Source organism: Anopheles darlingi, chromosome 2 (assembly GCF_943734745.1).
Source record: "Anopheles darlingi chromosome 2, idAnoDarlMG_H_01, whole genome shotgun sequence".
NCBI lineage: Eukaryota > Metazoa > Arthropoda > Insecta > Diptera > Culicidae > Anopheles > Anopheles darlingi.
In genome coordinates, this window is record NC_064874.1 from 80,188,557 (window position 1) to 80,208,355 (window position 19,799).

The 19,799-nt window shown below is 51.1% G+C and overlaps 1 protein-coding gene and 1 long non-coding RNA gene across 3 annotated transcripts in view; one reads left to right on the forward strand and one right to left on the reverse strand.

Annotated features, from left to right (window-relative positions):
* Window positions 1-19,799, forward strand: part of LOC125948358 (rab3 GTPase-activating protein catalytic subunit) — a 112,577-nt gene that overhangs the window by 15,074 nt on the left and 77,704 nt on the right. The gene's annotated exons all lie outside the window — the stretch shown is intronic.
* LOC125948367 (uncharacterized) overlaps window positions 1-19,799 on the reverse strand; it is an 88,336-nt gene that overhangs the window by 842 nt on the left and 67,695 nt on the right. The window contains exon 3 of the long non-coding RNA XR_007468568.1: window positions 19,742-19,796. This is a non-coding gene — a long non-coding RNA (uncharacterized LOC125948367). The remainder of the gene's footprint in view (window positions 1-19,741; window positions 19,797-19,799) is intronic.

A 19,799-nucleotide genomic window follows, 5' to 3' on the forward strand; every position in this document is an offset into this window, starting at 1 on the left:
CGAGGGGGAAGAGGTTGTTATTGTCGTCCGAATATATTCGTAATATCGAAAATTGGTTTGCAACAAACAAACGGAGCAAGAAATCAACCCCCCTCGGGTGTGGTGGTGTGAAACAAGGGAGACAAAAGAGTGGTCGCGGACCGGTGGTTTAGCGTGTGGTCAAGCTGGTGGTTGACCATCAATGTCATTGACAAGTTTACAAAGCACTTACACTAATGGGTTTGATGGATGAAAAGCGATCCGCTTGGCGGCTAACTGGCGGTTTTGCTCTCTTGCTCGCTGGTCTTTTATTGGTTTTTCCTTCCCTCCATCCGTATGTGTGTGTGTGTGTTTGTTTGCCGAGCCAGCAAGTCATTGCTGGTTTATTCCCACCCACAGTTAGCCCAGTCTGGTTTGTCAGAATCTCAAAAACTTTATTCATTCTTGATGGGCGCCTCCACCACCATCACCACCACCAGCAGTAGCAGCAACGTCAACCAGGCCACTGCCTGAGGTTCTCGCGCTGAGCGTGATGAATTTTGCTGGTGCAGCAGTTTGTGTGTGTGTGTGTGTGTGTGTGTTTTTTTCTTTTTAATTCGTCATCACTTTTCTTCCCCGGTTCCAGGGTATCCCGGAAGAATCCGGGAAATGTATTCAGCCAGCCAGCCAGAGGGTGCTTACCATTCCATGCCACGGCATCATCACCGCATTTCGTCGAGATAAAACGAGCAATAAATAAAGACGAATTGCTGCTGCTGTTGTTGCTGCTGGTGATGCTGCCAGCTACTACTGATGCACTAATGCACACACAGAGTAGTGCACAAACAGTAGTGCCCTTCGGCACCATCCAAACGGCGTAATGGCGGCAAGAACGGCCAAGTACTCGCTAAATGGTGATGAGAAAATGAAGCAAGATGACAGAAGTGGTGGAAGGGCGTTCTGGCTGATGGCGTGATATCAAGAACCGAAGAACCATCAGATACGAAGGATGGAAAAGGTGCCCCTCAAGCAAACAAAAGCAAAAAAAAACCCTAAAATGAGACATCGCAAGTCATTGTAACGTGCGGCACTGATGCGCAGGCAGGCAACACGGAGGATAGGGAGGAGCTGAAAATTCGTTAAAATTTAGAACCATGTTCTTCAACCGATCGAGCGAAGGCGAAGAGCCGGCATAGGGATGTGGCCAACCCCAAATGGAGAAAGCTATTTGATGGCTGATGGTGGTTCGTGATAGTGACGCCACGGATGGGCCGCCGAGTGATAAACGTGAAGCAAACGTGGCGTGAACTGCAACGAAGTCCGTGAACGCCACCAGCAAAGGGAGCTGCTGCTGCAGCTGAATCGGTTTCGGTTTCAAGCTTTGTTTCACCACAAACCCCTCCTTCCATCACTCGCTCGCTCGGTGATGGTCCGGTGAAGATTGATTACAGTTAGTTTGTCCTTTCTTCTTTCCGCAGTTCTATCTCGCTGGCTTCCCCCCCTTTCGGTGAAGGTGCCACCTACTTTACGCCTTCTTCGCTTCCCCGGCAGCTCTGGTGTTAAACCGAGCGCATCACTCCGACGATGGAATCTTCTCTCGGTGGCCGGTGGCGATGGTAGTGGCGACGGCCCCAAAAAGGCATCGGAAATGAAATAGATTGGAAAATGAGAAACATAACCATCGACAAGACGACGAGCTGCTGCTGACGAGCGGTAGAAGGAGACGTAAAGGGAGAGGAAATGAAATGGACCGTTTGTCTGATCTGAACCCTCTTCTTGTGACTGGCGCCATCCCACCAGTCAGTGGTGTGTTTCCAATCTCATTCCAGTGCATCATCCATTTGTGAAGGAGATAAAAACGAAACAAATCACCAAATCGGAGTGAAGGAAGAAACACACTCGTCGCTCCTCTTTGCTATTGATTCGAACGGCAGCCAACGACATTACCAATTATCCGTTTCATGATGTGATTATGATGAATTACATTACTTATCGGGCAGCATAACGGTCCTTGATAATGATAGCTCGTGCTCTCGATCCGATGAAGAATGAAGATCTCATCGTAGTCGTCGGCGCCGCCGTCATCGTGCTTAATGATCGCTTGACAAATGGAGCTTACATTGCGATGCTGTGGCACCCCGCACGTGTGTGTGTGTGTGCATGTTTTGGGGGGATGATTTAATGGTTGACACACTAACTACTCAATTAAACTCCACCATAAACTGCCGGTGATACGGCTGAAGGTGTGCGTGAACGTCAAGCGGAAATTACGCAAACATATGTTCGCACCCCCCACGAACGATGGGGTTGGGTGCTTGTTCGACCTCGATTCTCGAGCAAGCGTTGCTGTGCCCGCGTGCCTTTGGCCAGCCTGCCAAACCGCACAAACACCGGTGTGATGATGGGCTCAGCTCACGCACGCAATTTGGTTGCAATTGCTCTCGTAACACTCTTTCACACCACCGATGCGCACCAATGTTCCTGTACCAGAGTTCAAGTTCAACGGACAAGCAAACATGCCCCATGCTCTCTCCATCCTCCACGGTTCGGTTGGTTGGTTGGTCGACAGCGTGCGAGTTGTGTGTGTGCGTTTCGTGCCAAATTCATTCATTCATCATCAAAGGCAATTGTTGCTACCGAAGCATGCAACCGGTACTCCTCACTGCCTGGTAGACACCTTCTTCTCCCCTTCCCGGACGGTCGATGGCCTATTGACTCACTGCTCTGTTCGGCATGGTTATGCTCGCGGGCCTGGCATGTAAACAAACGGGGCTTAACACGTAAAACGGGTTTTTTGGTTTCCACGTGTGTGTGTGTGTATGAGATGGTGCCGTGTCTGTTTTATCCTTTGCAAAAGTGCCTCCCCCTTCCCTACCCGTGGCCCAGGGACCGTTTTACTCGCGACCGCATAAATATTCAATTCAATTTTCATGATTAAGGTCATGTTCCGCTTTTGTGCCAATCCGTGTCCTGGGAACGTCGTGTGCCTGGGGTTGCTGGGTCGCTGGGAATGATTTATACGCGACCCCCACCCGGCCATACCGAGCATACGGAGCAGCGACCCTTGTGCCTTTCGTGGTGTGCGGGTGTGTTTTATGCAATTATATCTGGGAAATCCGTTGCTTCTGCTGCTGCTGCTGCTGTTGCTATGCTCTTCTTTTTGTGGGGATTTTGATGGAGTGTATGGATCTAGCAGTACACCTTCCGGGGGTTCCAGCACATGGTTTATCGAGGATTAGTTTCCAATCCGAAGCATTCCGAACCGATTGATACAACTGGTAGTGTTCAGAAAGCGAACTCCGAAACATACATTCTGTTCTTTGTGCAGCCTCGGCTGTTCATCATAGACGAGGCGAGCAAGGTGCAATCGAGTGCAAAATCCTTCCTCCTCCACCTCCTTCGTTGCGCCTCCATCGTAAAGGCCCGAAACGATCGATTGATTTATTTGTTAAATATTTTATTAAAACATCAATTTTGCCAACGGTTTCCGGTTTGGTGCCGGGAGGAAGAGCAAATCAAAAGCGGAACAACTTTGCTGTAATATCCTCTCCGTACGTCCGTCTGTTTTCTCCGATCTCGGTGTGTGTATGTGTATGTATTTGTGGCGGCATTGGAGGAATTGAATCAGAAAGCTCAACGCTACGTGAGCAGAGTTTCGAAAGTGTAAATCGTCCCGTGCGGCGCTGTTGGTGATGGTTGGTGGCACGCGCGATTCGATAAAGATTGCTGATGGGGAATTGAGTTATGTTTGTGCTGCGGCCGGCAGCCACATACAGACGCTAGGCCAGGACAGACCAGGCGAGGCCAGGCCAGGCCAGGCCAGTTTTATCTTTATGTGGCTCGTTCCTAGTGGAGGGAATGGTGGGGCTCCACAAGAAGGCCCGAGGTAGAATGATGGTGATGCATTGCTAGAACCATTCAGGTCCCCACCTCTCTCTTTCTCTCTCTCCTCGCTGGTCTCTGACCTTCGCGCGATACTATATCGTGTGGTTGGAAGAAGAAGGAGGAGGAGGAGGAGGAACCGGTTCTCTGTTTGCAATCAAATCTCCGCAAATGGGTGCAAGTGAATTGCACCCGTACCGTGTGCTCATGGGAGTTGTGTGCGGCTTTTGATCTATATGGTGCCAGTTCGCTGCTATTTTTAAAACGGTGGCCATTTCATACTTGTTATTCCTCGACATTCCACGGCATTCAGTTGTCTCAGTAAACCTCAACCCCACTCGTCCTCTCCTTGATCAGTAATGCATACTAGTGTTGCTGGAGGTGTTCTTGTGCTTCGCGGTAAGGGCAAAAGTAGCTGTTTTAAATGCGAAATGCTTTCCTTTTTCTATTGCAACAATGTGTGATAAGCGAATAGCCGTGGCCACACGGGGCGAAAACTCTAGCGCAAACGAAAAAATTAATGCCAAAACGTTTACGCTTGCCGTTTACATGCTGTCAAACGATTATTGGTCCGTGGAGCGTAAAACCTAGCGTAAAAGCTTTTTGCAAACGGTAGGGCTCACAATATGTTCTTTTTGTGGTTTACATCGACAGTGAGTGATCATTGCTAGTGTATTCAATCCTTTTCTTCAAAAAAACGATTTTAATTTCCTCAACCCGGCCATGTAAACATATCGAAGCGAAAACATTTTGGCATTAATGTGCAAATTTGCGCGCAAATTTTCGCTCCGTGTGGCCACGGCTAATGGTTTAGCATAGCTCCAACACATTGAGACGAATAGATATTCATAGTAATGTTGTGAACAGCTTTCAGAGGACGAAAATCCAGTAATAAGATGTCATTAGGCGTTATTGTGTGAAGATTAACTTTTTGAGACAATAAACTTAATTCGTAATTTGAGACGTAAACAGTGTCTTTTACTCGATACATGTTGAAATGATAAGTATACTTAAGAAAGACGATACATGCTTCCTATTATTAGTTGTATGTGGTCAAAACTCTCTATTGCCGATGCAAGCATTTCTCGAAATATATCCACAAGACGTCGCTGCCCTGTTCATAATCCAGCACACCATCAAAATGGTCGAAAGAGTATCTTTATATGTACTGCTCTTCAAATAATGTCTTTTTCATTGATCTAGACACCGCAGGATCTTAATTGCAACCCCTAGTACAACCGCTAGTATCATAAACAAGCATTTTATTACTCAAATGACATATTCAAGACACACGTCGCATGGTGCGCTACATGCCGGCTGGGCAAACACTTTCATTACGCCGGCTTTTTGATGCGTTTGACAAGTCAATTCTGTCCGATCATTCAAAAGCACTTCACTCCGGGCTTTGCTTTCCCCCCGGCCCCCGGGCCCAACTACCAACCAGACACCACCGAACGTTGCAACGTTGTGTGTAGCATCCCCCCTTTCGCACTTCATAAAGATCAGCTGCTTGGCGGCGGTTACACTGCGGTACCACCATAAATCATTTTGACACGGTACAGAGAGTGATAGAGAGAGAGAGAGAGAGAGAGAGAGAGAGAGAGAATTGCTTCTCTTCTAGAGGAGCATCCTTTCACAGAAAGTTGTTGGGCAAGGATGTCTTCGAGTGAGTGAACGGATCGGGTCTGGAAGCACAGGCGCTCCTTTGGCAGGCTGTGTCTCCCGGAGACGAATGAAATGGTCTATCTGGAGCCATCACCGTGCACACAGAAAGAGAGAGAGAGAGAGAGCGCACGATCGATCTTGCTGTGGCGCGGTTTTTGAATGCTCGAGTTTGTCTTCGTCATCGCGAATTGCGAAAACATCAGGAAACCAATTACAGCAATCGTACACCACAGCAGAACCACCAGCAGAAGTCGCAGTCGCAGGAGGTGCTACGGAAGTGGCAGAGAGGCAATGGTGGTCGTCCTTTTCCTTCCTTTTTCCCCCGTGCGATTGCAGAGGCAACCATAAACGAGGTTCCTTTCCGACGGAGGAACGCTGGCAAAGGATATTAAACGCTAACCGAATAAATCATCTCTCCGAGGAACGAACTTCGTCTTATGCTTTTTCCAATCGCCTTTTTCGCTTCTTCGGCCCGGTTGGTGCAGCGATCGTGCATCATGCATCAATCGGCGGTCCGTTTGAAAGAAGCGTTCTGCAGGTAAGAGATGCGGTGGTCGTTCGAAGACGTACGTCTTCGAATAAAAATCGTTTCGAGAACGTTGATTGAGCCGGCATCGGTTGTTTGTAACGGGCGCACGGAGTCAGTCAGTGAACAAGCTGTAATTGGAATTTGATTACTCAGCCTCCCTCTCCGCTCGGTTCGACTGGTTCGAACCAAACGTTTATCGATGGCGCTGCTTTGATTGTCATTCCGGTGCACCGGAGTGCGGCTTTCCCCTCCCCCTGGGAGTGCTTTGAGGGCCCGGTGACAATTTGAATTGGCAATAATAGAGCACCCCGGAAGGCGCGTGCGGTGGTGATGCGAGGAAGCAGCATACACAGACAGAGAGCCACGAGAGAGAGAGAGAGTGAGTGATGAGAAAGCGAAGCAGTTAATCGGATCGCGGGGATCGGAAATTGCAGCATTACCAACCATCGATGCTGCGCTGCCCTGGCACCGAGCGACCGACGATCATTATCATGTTTAACGGAGCAGCATAAATACGCTTTTCTCCGGCCGTTTAATAGACATCTCTTCCGTGCAGCCATCCCCCACCTCCGGTTTGTCTGCCAGAGTGAGTGACTCATATGTGCTCATCACGTTCCAACGTTTTCGGTGGACTCGAATGTTCTACTCGAAAGGTCCGTTGGATGGTGGATCCTCCGATTTCACCTTGAACTTATGTTAAATGTTTTGAAAAATTGATAAATGCAGCCGAGGAGGAGGAGGAGGAGGAGGACGAGGCAGTCGCGCTTCGACCGATAAATCTTCGACGGAGCATCTTCTCGGACCGTATTTTATGCAAAGCAGAAAAGGAGCGCGCGCGTTGGCGCACACACAAACAACCCATGCACCCGCACAGACTACCGCCGGAGCCCATAAAGTATGCGCTGTCCAGCGGGTGGGGGGGGCTGGGACCAAGCTTTCCACCTGAGTGGCGCGCAATCCACCTGTGTGCGTGTGTGTGTGTGTGATTGTTGTTACTGGCTACCTGCTGTTTGGTGTGCTGGCAGTGTCCAAGATGCATTCGAGAACCATGACCCGGGTTAATGTTTCATTCTTTATGCTCTCATGCTCGGTATCTGGCCAGAAACTGGTTTCCCCGCCGTCGGCCGGTTGGTACGAGCGGGCGAGCGAGCAGCATCCCGCCCCACGTTTATGTGGAATGTGCTTTTGGCATGGTCCGAGACCATTGTCTCACACTCTCCGCGCGCCCACCGCGTTGCCAGGTCATGATGACTTATTTTTATGCGCTCCAACCAACGTACGAATGTACGGCGACGGCGACTGCGATTGGACGGAGAGCCCTACTAACCCTTGAGCTCGAACTTGCGTCCGCCCTTTAACGGCTCTGTCTGGTGTCTGGGCTTTGGGCTTTGAAATCCGTAACTGCATTCGGCATTGCAGCGCAGTGCAGAGACACGACCGGACGTTGTTGGCTCTTTTTAGCGAGCCAACAACATTTGCTAATGCTTCATTGCTCGCGCGCACACACACACACACACACACACACACATGAATACGGGACGGACACACCCTTCTTTCGGACTCCTCCGGTCCGGCCGGTCCGCGTCCGGATTCTGGTGGTACCATTCTGCACTGGCAGTGAACCGTGTACGGTGGCGGCGAACCGGTTTTTACCGATTGGCTCTCACTCGGGTGTACGGATTGCGCGCCACAGCATTCCTTTTGATGTGCCAGGCCTGTAGCTAGCTGGCTGGCTGGCTTGTCCGTGTATGCTCGTATGCTCTCAGTCCATTACCAGCCGGGAGGGGAGTGCCCATACCCCTTTTTTATGGTTGCAGTTTCTTTGATTGCAAAGCGTGCTCGCCATACCGGAAGCCATCGCTAGTGCCGCGTCCGGACCGGATCAGATGTGTGGGTAATTAGATTTCAACAACCCCCGGTACGGGCAAGATTGGGCAAGGCGGTGGCCCTCGTATGCACTGCTAGCTGCTCTGGTGCGTAGTGCTCTACGGTGCTACCAGGACTACCAGAATCACATTTCTTGGCCATTGCGCCATCAGACGCCGAAAGGAGGCTTCTTCGACACAAACGGCCCAAGCAGCACAGGTGGCCGCTTTCAGCACCGATCCCCAGCACACCACGTACGTACATACATCCATACACGCACACCGGTATCGATGATTGCGAATGGAAATGCCAAAAACTTTCTCGCCAAAGAAACACCACCACCGCGCCCTTTATCCGAGGCCGAATCCTAGGAGGCCACGACGCTGCACTGTTTGTTGTTGCTTGGCGCGTTGGGTTCGCGGAGTCGCGTAGAAGATTTGTTGAAATGGTGTGCATTGGACATTGGACCGCCCGATACCGCCAACGGGGTATAAAGTAGTTTATTAAATGTTCCGTGTAAGACCACTCGGGAAGGGGGACATTCGGTGTGTGTGGTGGTGGAATAGAACTGCGATCCCCCTTCGGGATGGCGAATCGCTGGCCGATGGCATATAACTCTGGTCGAATGTCGTTATTTAGTAATAGCCATAAATATATCGGCTACCGGCATCGAATGTTCCGGAAGCCAAATTGCTCTCTGAGTGCCCGGAGTAAGGGAAGGAGGACGAGGAGGAGGGTCCCCACATATGTAGGAAGGAAGCAAAAGTTTCGTTGTCCAGCCAGGGGACTACCATGCCCGGCGTCTCTTCATATTGAGAGGAACAAGCGGACGAGAGAGAGCGAGAGAGAGAGAGAGAGAGTGAGTTTACTTTTTGTGGATTTTCGTTCGGCCCTTCCCGGGGGTGGGTCCCTGGTCGGTGTTTGCAGATAGCACCATAAAGTAAGTACGTCCCATTTGGTCACCCTCCCACAGTCACCAGAAGAGGTGATACACGGTACGAGACTTCCTTAGCCGGTAGTGCCCTTCCATTCGATTGATGGTCCCTCGTGTCTGTGTGTGTGTATGTGTGTGGCTGGACTGGAACTCCAGGGAGAGGTCTCGGTATGGTGATAATAAAACGATCGCTATTAGTGGTAGTATTAGGTGTAACTTATGGTAAGCTTTTATAATTGACACAAACTTAATGTTGTGCTGTTGCTCTCTCTCTTGAGAGAGAGAACGAGTACTGCATCGTCGATGGATTGCACCTGGCTGACTGGCTCGATGGGGCCTACTACAGGCACCCACAGTACCCCAGATGAGTCTTTGTGTTCGCCAAAGCGTTCATCGTAGTATGTGGCGGAACATATTTCGCTCCCAGGATGCCGCTTCAAATTATGTCATAAACAGAGATCCCGAGACAGAAGGGCCAATGGGTGTTTGAAGGGTGTAGCCACCATCCAACCGGTTCTCTTCCGAACGTAAAGTGTGGAAGCTTTAGAATTCTTTTCCATGAGCACAAAGACCGGTGTGTTTCGTGTTCTCCATAAATAACGGAGCAACCCGATTTAATAATTAATCATCGCCTCAGTCTTTCGGGTAGGCCATGGCCACCATGGACCCATGCATGTAATGGCATGGCACCCTCGAATCCATCGAATTATGATAAATCTTGTTAGAGGCATATAGGAAGAAGGAAGAGGGAATAGGGACAGGGACATTTTTATGACTCTCGGAAGCACAATTACTCACAAAACCGCATCATGACATACAGCGAACCACGCGATGAGATGCTCGCCAAATGCAGCTGACGAGGAGGGCCACAACACGCGCGAGCATTGTCGATGCATTGTTAGACAGAGAGAGAGAGAGAGAGCTTCGGTTCTCCTCCGTTTAGCATAATGCTCGGCAATGTATTGAAATTCCGTTCCCGCCGCACTTCCCTGGAGCACCGTTTGTTGGCCGAAGCCGGTGGCCGGAGAAGTGTTTTTTGAATTTTTCAATATCTTCCCCCGGCAGTAGCAGCCACGAACGGCCGGGAGTCAACTGGCAGGTGAGCCACGGCTGCAGCGTTCCCGGAGGGCGCTGAATAGGTTTTCCATTTTTCCAATGCATTCCTTATGAGGCCGGTCCCGTAGCAGTAGCAGCAGCAACAGCAGCAGCACCAGCCGCTCGGTAATATTTTGGCACAATTCACGTCATCGCAGGGCCACCAACGACGACGACGACGACGACGATGGCGACTCGACGGCTTCGGGTCGCGCACCATCTTCCCTATCGGGCTCTCGGCCCCGATAAGTGCACACGGGACCGTCCCACACCGTTGGCACTACGGTATTACTTATTCATTGGTTGAAACGCGGAACGTGAGGTGGCTTTCACTTCCATTTCCTTTTCCTTATTGTATGTGTGCGAGTGGAGCTCGCGGTACTTCCACTACACTTCGGGCGACACTTCGGACAAGGAAGAGTTCGAGAACTTAAAGCCTTTACCTTTGAGGTCGCAGGAATTCGCAGTGGCAACGACGACAACTGAAATGATGAAACGGTGCAACTGCTGCCAACTGCGTGTTTTGCCATTCTTTGACCACAAACAGATCGGGTTCATCAATCATGCGCTGCACGCCCTTCGGTTTCGATTTGCACCATGTGCAGCAGAAACCAATTATTAATCACTTTTGAGCCGGTCCAATCGTGGGGGGGTTGTCAGACGTCCACAGCATCAGGCGCGCACGTCGCGTGGTCGAGCGGTCACGGTCATGTCGTCTGTTAATCACTGCCGGTGGTGCATCGATGAGGTCGCCCTATAAGTCGTCACGACGACGACGACGACCACAACGCCAACCGTGGATTGACACAAACGCAGGTGTCACGCGAGATGACACGTGAGCCCTTTTTCGGTTGGAATCGAAGCGAACGTGATGCGACGACGAGCCCAATGTGGTAATGTCTTTGCGTGGAACGTTTCGCTCTAGTAGCACGACGAGAACTGATTCTAAAATCCAATTTCAGGAACCTCGAATCCCGAATTCCGAATCTGGATTGGATGGATTGATTTTGGAGGCCGTCCGTAACAACATCATCCATCAAGGGCGCGATGTGCCAAGGACCCCGATGGTGGTGTTCTGATGGGTGTTTAAATGCTTGATTTGCGCTTCCACATGCCGTTATGCAAACGAGCAGAAACGGAGAAGACACACACCCGACAGACCCCCTTTCGCATTGACTGCTCATCATCGACAACATCATCGGCAGCATTAATATTGCGTTCGCGTAATGCAATAGTAATGATGGCGTTATGCCGCATGCCAACCAGCCAGCCATTTGTTATGTAAGGCAGCAGGAAAGCGGGGAACAGTACGTCCAGATGGTCCCTTCTGTGTGTCCCCGCCTGTGGATGCTGTTGCTCGTTGCGGATGCAGAAGGCCTCCGGAAGCCCCCGGATGTGGTGCTGCTATATGCTTCCGATCGGAAATTGCTTTCAGCATTATGGCGAGCCTTGATTCCGACCACCGTTTTGTCGTCATCGTCGTGGTAGCTATCTGCCGGCGTCAACGCAGGGCGAGACCCCGGCATTACGAAACTTTAAATCCTCGACAGGATACTAAACGACGACGAGCCGGGCGGGGACCGAGATTTTAAGCTCGAGAATGTTGGAAGGATTTGTTTGGTCAACCACAACTCGCTCGCACGCTCGCTCGCTTGTCCTCTTACGAGGAAAATCGAATCAAAAGCTTGTAGAAAGTCAAAGAAAGATTGAACCGGCTACCTAACTGTGCTTCTCAGAACGGGTCCCATTCCAACCGGGTGTAATGTACAGAGCGCAGCGCAATATTCTGGTTTGCTAGAGCAAACGAAAACGAACATCAACAGGACAACGCCGGGGTTGTCATATCATAACACAGTGGCCGTGTGCCATTCGTGGACCGTCATTTTGTGCGACATAATTGAGCGCATCAATTGGATTGTATGGCCGTGGAGAGAAGCAAGAGGAGGAGAGCAGCTCGTTGTGATGCAAAAATGTTCATTTTGTTGTGATGAAACGAGGCGAAGCAGCCAACGAAATGCCGGCGAAACGGACCTCTTACGGTGGTGGTCACGTCGACGGTGACCACGATGGCGTGGAACCACTTTCCTGGTTGACGTTCTTTTCAACGGCCCTGGTGGACGACCACTGATTAGATGCCACTGAGCTGCTGCCTCCATCACGGTGGAGACGACCAGAAGCATTCATGACACTTACGATGACAACGGGGGAGCTGTGCTGACACCGGGCCGGTGAGAGTAGCAGCAGTAGCAGCAGCAGCACCAGCAGCATGTCTCCGAGCATTAGAAGCGAATATGCATCTGCTTTTCCCCACTAGACGAAGAGGAATGCACTCGAAAGAGTGTGCAGCACCGTCCTCACCATACATGTGGGTCCTTGTGATGCTGATGGAGGAAAGTGGCCAGCAACAACAGCGGTTCTCGTTGGTCTCGGTTCGTTCTGCTGTGCTGCCTTGCGCTTTGTGTCCGTTGATGGACCCCCGGGAGTTGGTGAAGCTCACCGGGACTTCTACCAGAAGGAGCGAGAGAGAGAGAGAGAGACCACAGGGAAGAAAGGTTGGTCGCGGTGGCATCCAAATCGGGAAATATGTTTATCGTTATGGACCGCTATTAGCGTTAGCGGCTCCACGTCACACACACACACACACACACACACACACAGCAGCGGACACACCGTGCGATGAATAGCAATGGCATCATGGGAGGGAAGCCTGTGCGCCATCATCGTACCGTCACTCGGGAATTACATGATTTCTGATAACCGCCTGAACGGACCATGGTAGCGTTAGGTATTTGTGTGTGTGTGTGTGTGTGAGAAATATCCAATATCGTCAGTGTGATGGTCGTTGGCGTTGGGGATTTTTTAATTGGAACTCCAGTCAACAGGCACACCGCGTGCTCTGTTGGAGGGGGCGTGATGTTAAGTTATGATTTACGATGTCATTATGGCGGTGTCGCTGCACTTGCGGTACGGCTCCGTTGCTCCGGTCTGGTCGGTGTAGTTCATATCTCAATCTGGACAACTCCTAGCCATCGCTGTGACAGGTTGTCGTTTCTGTGTGCTTCTTGTTCGCTCGATAACACTTCGCCTTCCAGATGGAGGAGAACGAGCGACAATCATCTTCAAGATGTCCTTTTCGAGAGGGCATCCTCGGTACACTAGGATCACAACAAATTCCGCCACGGCGCACTCATTTGCAAGCACAGCAGCAGATTGTGTGAGTGTGATCCAGCACAATCTTCGCGCTCGTTCGCTCGCTACGCGATCAACGTCTTTTGTTTTGCTGCTGTCCGGCGAACGGCGAATGGAATCCAAATTAATGTCTGGACGGACGGCGACGATCGTGACCAAAAAGTACCGGCATAAACAAACTAGCATATTTTGCTCCAAGCGACAGCGTCACAGAGGGAGAGAGAGAGAGGAATGTACAGATGCTTCAGACGCGCAAGACATTGTTGCAGCAATGGTTTGGTGCGAGCCATTATTTCTATGCTCCGCGTGCCCATTCTGTGGCACTGGACCAGAGGACGAATAATTGACAAACTGCTGGTGCTGCTGCTGCTGCTGCTGCTGCTGTTGCTGCTACTACTGCTCCGGTTGCCGTTACTGCTACTGCCATAAATCACCTCGTCCTTCCTTTGCACCACTACCACGCGGACAGTGACAATCTGAACCGCGGCGATTCCTAGTCCCTAGAGCTTGTTCGGATTTTTCAAACAGCTCCCCCCGGTCCTCGGATTCTACCACGACCGGCTAGTCACTTGATTTGTAGCCACCAAGGAGTAGAATCGGAGGAGGCTAACGGAGGTCAAAAAAATAAAATGAAGAGAGCTTTTTGGTGAGCTTTAAAAACGAAACCAGACCGGTGAGACGACCGAATGCGAAACGTTTCGGTTTTCTGTCGTGTTTTTCGTTTAAAAAGAAAACTGTTGTTCCACTTGTGAATGATCGCGGATGTGCCCTTCTCTAATTTCGAGGTCAACCTGATGCAAACTCGCGACGAGCCTTCCCACAACGGGACAGAGCGCGTGTGTGCGCTGCTCCAGGTGGAAGGCTCTTAATTAGTGGCAATGGCGCTGGCTCGGGAGCTGGCTTCAGATCGCTTCGTTGGGATCGCTGGCTCAGCCTCCCGAGGGTGGAGGTCTCGGAATGGTGCACATTCTTCGGAAGTCATTAGTGGGTGCCGAGTGCTGCGGCGCACCCAGACCGGGCCACGTGTCGGCGCATAGTCGTGTCGACATAAATTAAGTTCAAAAAATAGTTCCCCGACGCGAGAGGGTGTTGATGATGGCTTCATAGATCTTTCGCTCTCCCTCGCTCTATACGCGTGTCTATGTGGCAGTGCCGGCGGTAATTAGATTGAACCACGAGAACCATCTCCAGGGAGTCACTGCCAAGGCCAAGACTGATGTACCCGGCAGGTCTGGGTACAATGGCGAACACGTCGGTACTCCCCGGTGCCGGGAGTTATCCGGCACTAGCCGTTGTTGTTGTTGTTTTCGGGCCCATATCCAGAGAAACGGCCATTCAATTAAGCAGCCACAGGACTATGTGCGTGTGTCTGTGTGTGGGTGTGTCTGTGAGGCGTAACTGTTGCTGAGGAGCTAAAGAGGAGCGTTCATAATTTATGCCGCTGTGCCACACAACAGAGTGTTAAACGGTTCATCTGACGTTCCTCCTGGCGTGTTGCGCTTCTCATTCGCCATCGACATTATTATAATGGTCCGTCTTTCTCCCTCTCTTTCTCTCTCTCTCGTTGGTTGATGCGATCGCACTACGCTTGTTATTACAACCAAATGAGGCGATAATATGATTTTTATTACATATACCACCTGCCAGTTCTTTTTCCGTTTTTTTTTTTTTAATTTTCCACCATTATTCGCCATGCTCTATTACGCTGGGGATCCGAAGCTTACGGGCTGGGAGTCTGGTCTGGATTTATGGTTGTTCATTAATCGAGGCCACAGGGATGTTCGGCCGGCGCCGAGACAATTTCATTTTGCATCGCGACCAACCCCAGCGCAACACACATTATGGTGACAGCGTGGCCTGCTGTGTTTCGGTTTCCTGTTTAATGCGTTCCTGAAGCCAACGCAACTACATTATGTCCTTGCTGGTTTGCAAACCTGCAAAGGCTCGAATACCGACTAACCGGTGCGCGCGCGCGGTCGGTGTGAGTTACGAGACATTAATTGATAACATGCCACACCACAGACCATCGGCGCCTGCGGTTATGCCGCTTCATTCACAGCAAAAACAAAGCCGCAAGATATCGTGTGAAGTTTAACTATTTTTAAGCCCAGTCGGCCTTCGCAGCATCGTGCTAAATGGGCGTGTGTGTGCGCGACCCGGGGGCATTTATTGGGAACGACAACGGACGGTCGGTCGGTCGGTCGGTCTGTGATCACCGTTTTCGTTAACCTCAATGCCATCGGCCGTTGATTCCATTATCTCTCTACCGTAAACTGTAACAAATGAAGCACAAAAACAACGGGTTTCTGGTGGCCACCACCGGTCCCAAGGTCACGCGAAAGTGGTGCAGCAACTGTCCGGCTCACCACCCCATTGATGTCGTAGGTGCTGTGTGGTGGTGATTGTCTTCTGGAAGCCGCTGCTCTGCTCTGCTCTGCTCTGATGTCGTAACGTGACGTGAGAGACGTTTCAGATAGTGTTCGATCGTTTTAGAGGTTCACGATGCAATTGTTGGGGGTCATTTCTCATGAAGTTTTCGGTGGGCACTGTACTGTACCGTCCTCACCTTGTGTCGGCAAGTTGGCAAGTTGCCTACCGTACCTAGTTGTGGGGCCCATTAGTCAGTGATTGCCGGTGCTTTCGGCGCAAGGTTTACTGTGAGAAAGATGCACCATGAGCATGTTCCAAGGTACACCAGCCAGCCTCCACTGGCCACTACCAGCTACCAGTATCCTGAGGGGGCGCTGTCCTAAAATTTTAAGTTTTCATTTCCGGTTCTACCAGAGTGGCTGCCAGGGAGTCGTTCTGTCTCCGATTTCAACGTGTGCAGCAATTTACATCTCTCTCGTTCTTTCACTCTCGTCGTCATGGTTAGCACCATGGAGTTGATGTTCCTCCTGTACGGCATCTTGCTGCATCTGGAAATGGATTTTGCTAAATCGTTTTCCTCCCCCCACCAACCCACATAGCTCAGCCCCTCCGCTGCTCGTTCGAGGAAGAGCGAGGTGCATAAAATAGTTTTATAGCTGTGTTCAACGCCCCCCCAAGGGCGGGACGGTATCTGAAGACGAAGCGACCGATTTGCATAGATCTCGCCGGTCATGACAATCCACATGATTCCGGGAACATTTTCGGGGAGGAAAACTCCCCGACGGCGGCGACGGCGACGACGGCGACGACGACAACGGATTGGTACATTAAAAAGACAAATTAAACGTCGTCGACGGTTACGTGAGTGCGACTCCGGATCGCTGACGGAATGACTAAGGCAAATCGAACGATAGATGATGACGATGATCATTGAATTCGGTGAGCAATAAATGGAAATCCAATTTCGAACGCCGGATTCGTATTCTCAGGACTAGGGGAATCCAACTATCTCTCTCTCTCTCTCCGGGCTCGCCGTTAAGCGGGGAATTGGAATGCTAATGTAGTGTAAACAGGCGCGCGTCTCTCATCGTCCGGTGGGTAGCGGGGCCGCCGTCAACACTCACTTATCATCATATCGGATGCTCGGAGATAACAACGTACGTACCTGATTTCTGATCTGGGTTAGTAAACCTCCGGAACCTAGACCTCCAGAGAAATCCAGGGAAGGTCGACCCGACATTCCAGGCATACCAATGATGCTGGCTGGGAGACTGGGGCGAGACCATGTGCCGTGTACCAGCATCACACCTTCCGGTCACATTTGAACATGTGTTCATGGACGTGCGTAGACGTGGACACCGATAGCACACACGCCCCTCTTCAGTGGTGTGTGTGTGTGTGTGTGTGTGTGTGTGTGTGTTTGTGTGTGTGGGCATGTGTGAAGTGCCGCCATCGCCGCCGACACCACCGGTAGTTGGTTAATTCATCTTCATCACATACAACATGATTTGCATAACACGGGGTAAGCATTAATCTATCAATCTAGCCTGAAAGAGGGGCGGGGAGAAGACAGAGTGGTGTGCCGGTTATAGTGTGGTCCGGGAAGTAATCCAATGTCGTCATATGCGTAACGAATCTGATCCCAGATCCGTGAGTCTCGCAGAACATGTAACACTGGCTATTAGCAAATCCGTGTCAGTGTGTGCGGAGAGTGCGGAAAGGTTAATTTATGACCCTGAAGTGTAGTACACCCAAGCGGGGCAGTGGCGCTGCGCCTTCGCTTACAACAACGGGGCCACACGGACCACAAACGGACCACACACGGACCACACACGGACGGATCGGAAACGATGTACGGGCATCATCGTTCATCAAACGTCAATTGCGCCACGCCGGAAGTGCACCTGGTGGTGGTGAGGTGGTGACATCCATCCACAGCGATGCACTGCGTCTGGCCGTGGGCGCGTTGCTTGGTTTGACCTTTTTCTCGTTTTTGCCACACCAAAAATGGCTCTCGATGAACTCGCGGAGCCATCGCCTGGGTGCTACGCCTCGTAATGACTACGATCGGAGTTCGATCGAGCAGCGCGTTATGTTGACTCTTGTAAAGAGAGAGTGTCTCTCCATCACTCTCCGGTTTGTGAGTTTGCATAATCAAACATCCTCCTCCACTAGACTGTCATTCTCGCACGCGTGTGTGTGTGTTTGCGAAGGTTATTAGTGGGCGCACTCGGATTGATCAGCAGTATTTCAGGGAGGCAGCGACTCTGGAGCTGATGGAGTCGCGACATCAAGTTTAATTGACGCGATGGCTGATGGAAATTATGCAAATCTCGAGCCCTAGTAGCAACCGGGAGGGCGTTTTCCCTTCTCTTCCTTCTGGCGGATGAGCACATTTGTCAACAAAACGCTGCTGCAGGCAGGCAGATTTCAAGTGTTGGATACTAATTAGTAGTTGGAGGAGGAGGAGCACTACCAGCACAAGAGGGATGTAGCTCACGTGACGCACGGTGCTAGCTAGCTGGATATCATGTCAAGTGCCTATCGAACTGGCGCTTCACTCTCGCCTCGGGTTTTCGAAAAGCTGTCGCTTTCCACGGACCTTTCAAGGGAGACTATATCACTGGGGGAGTGGAAACTGCTGAACCACTGGAAGTACCATTAGCGTTCCGGCTCGATAGGAAATACTTTCCAAAAATCCGCCATAACTTAAGCCACCAAATGAAGCGCTACATCCTGCGCTGAGCTAGTGTGCTGCTCGCTGGTTGGTTTATATTATGTTTAGCCAGTTCGTTGTTTTTTTTTTTGCTCTCTCTCTCTCTCTCTGTACATTTTTCCGAGTTTTCCACGAGTGGTGTGAAGCGACCGAGCGAGCGAGTGAGCGAATCGTAAGTAATGCTCGTGAAACGATCGAAATCCGAAACAACCGGCAATAAACATTGAACACTTGGCAGCAATTTAAAACCGGCCCTCCCGCGTGCACTGGTCCCGGGACCTCCGGCCCCACCCTCGCTCTCCGTTCTTGTTGCATCTATTTTGTTTTTTTTCTACATCCTTTTTTTCTGGCTTCTGGCTGCTGCTGCTTCTGCAGCGTGTTGCGGGGATCGAATGCATCGAACACACACACACAGCACGGCACGGCCCGGTACTTGCTCACCGTTAAGGCCGTAGAAGAATCCGGAAAATCCGGGAAAAATAGCGAAACCCCACCCCCTTGCCCCGCAACCCCGACCACCGCACCGGCTCTGGCTTGCATGCTACACATCCTTTAATCATCCGGCTTCGGTTAAGCAGAGGAGAGCGGTAAATGGAATATCGTATAGAGGAGTTGAGAATCGGTTCCAACGATCGCGCTCACCACAAACTCTCCCTGCCAAAGGCACACTCCAAGGCTGCTGCTGCTGCTCCCTTTTCTGGTCTTGGCTGTCAGGTCGTGGTTTTCGGTTTTTTGGCTTAACAGCACCAGCAGCAGCACCAGGAGCCGGTTCCTGGCCCGGGGAGTTTCGGGCATTTCGGCCATTTCCGGGTGTTCCGTTCATCGCCAGCGATTTTCGAACGACCCCCCGGCGGGGGTCCACTATCCTTTGGGTATCCTCAAATTTGCCTCCATAAAGAGTCGCGCATTCTCGTGGCGCGTCGCATCTTTCATCCTCAGTATCCCTTGGCCCTGGCACTGGCCCTGGCACTGGCCCTGGCACTGGCCCTGGCACTGGTCTCCGTCCCGGACGACGAACGACGGAGGACAAACTTTACGATATGGGATTTTATTAACCGCATTTGATTTATGCTCGTGATCGGGTATTTAGAAACTTTACGATCGCAGCAACGCGACGACTGAGACCGTGACCGCGACGCGAGACCGAGACGTCGTCGACGACGACGACGGTGCTGTGATGATTGCCCTGGTCCCCTCCTCCTCCTCCTCGAACCAGGGGATTGAACAATATAAGTGTTAAAGCTACAAGTCATCCCGCGAGAGCGCGGGCGCGCGCAATATACAACATGGATGCAGCCAAGTGTGGATTATAGTGATGTGCATGAGGCATTAGGTTAGTTTTATGTTTGAACCGCACACACACATACACCGGAGACACACACACAGCACTGAGTTCCTTTTAATATCGCATTTTCCCTTCGCGCGATACCATTTGCCATTTATCGTAGATTAGAAGAGGCCTTACGAGGAGAAGCAGGAGCGGGGACTTAGGCATCAATTCGCGGAAATGGTTAGAAAATTGAAAATTGACACTTACGGTGACGTGTGCGTCGTTCGAGTTCGAGCAGCAGCGGTAACGGTTTCCGGTTGAGCTG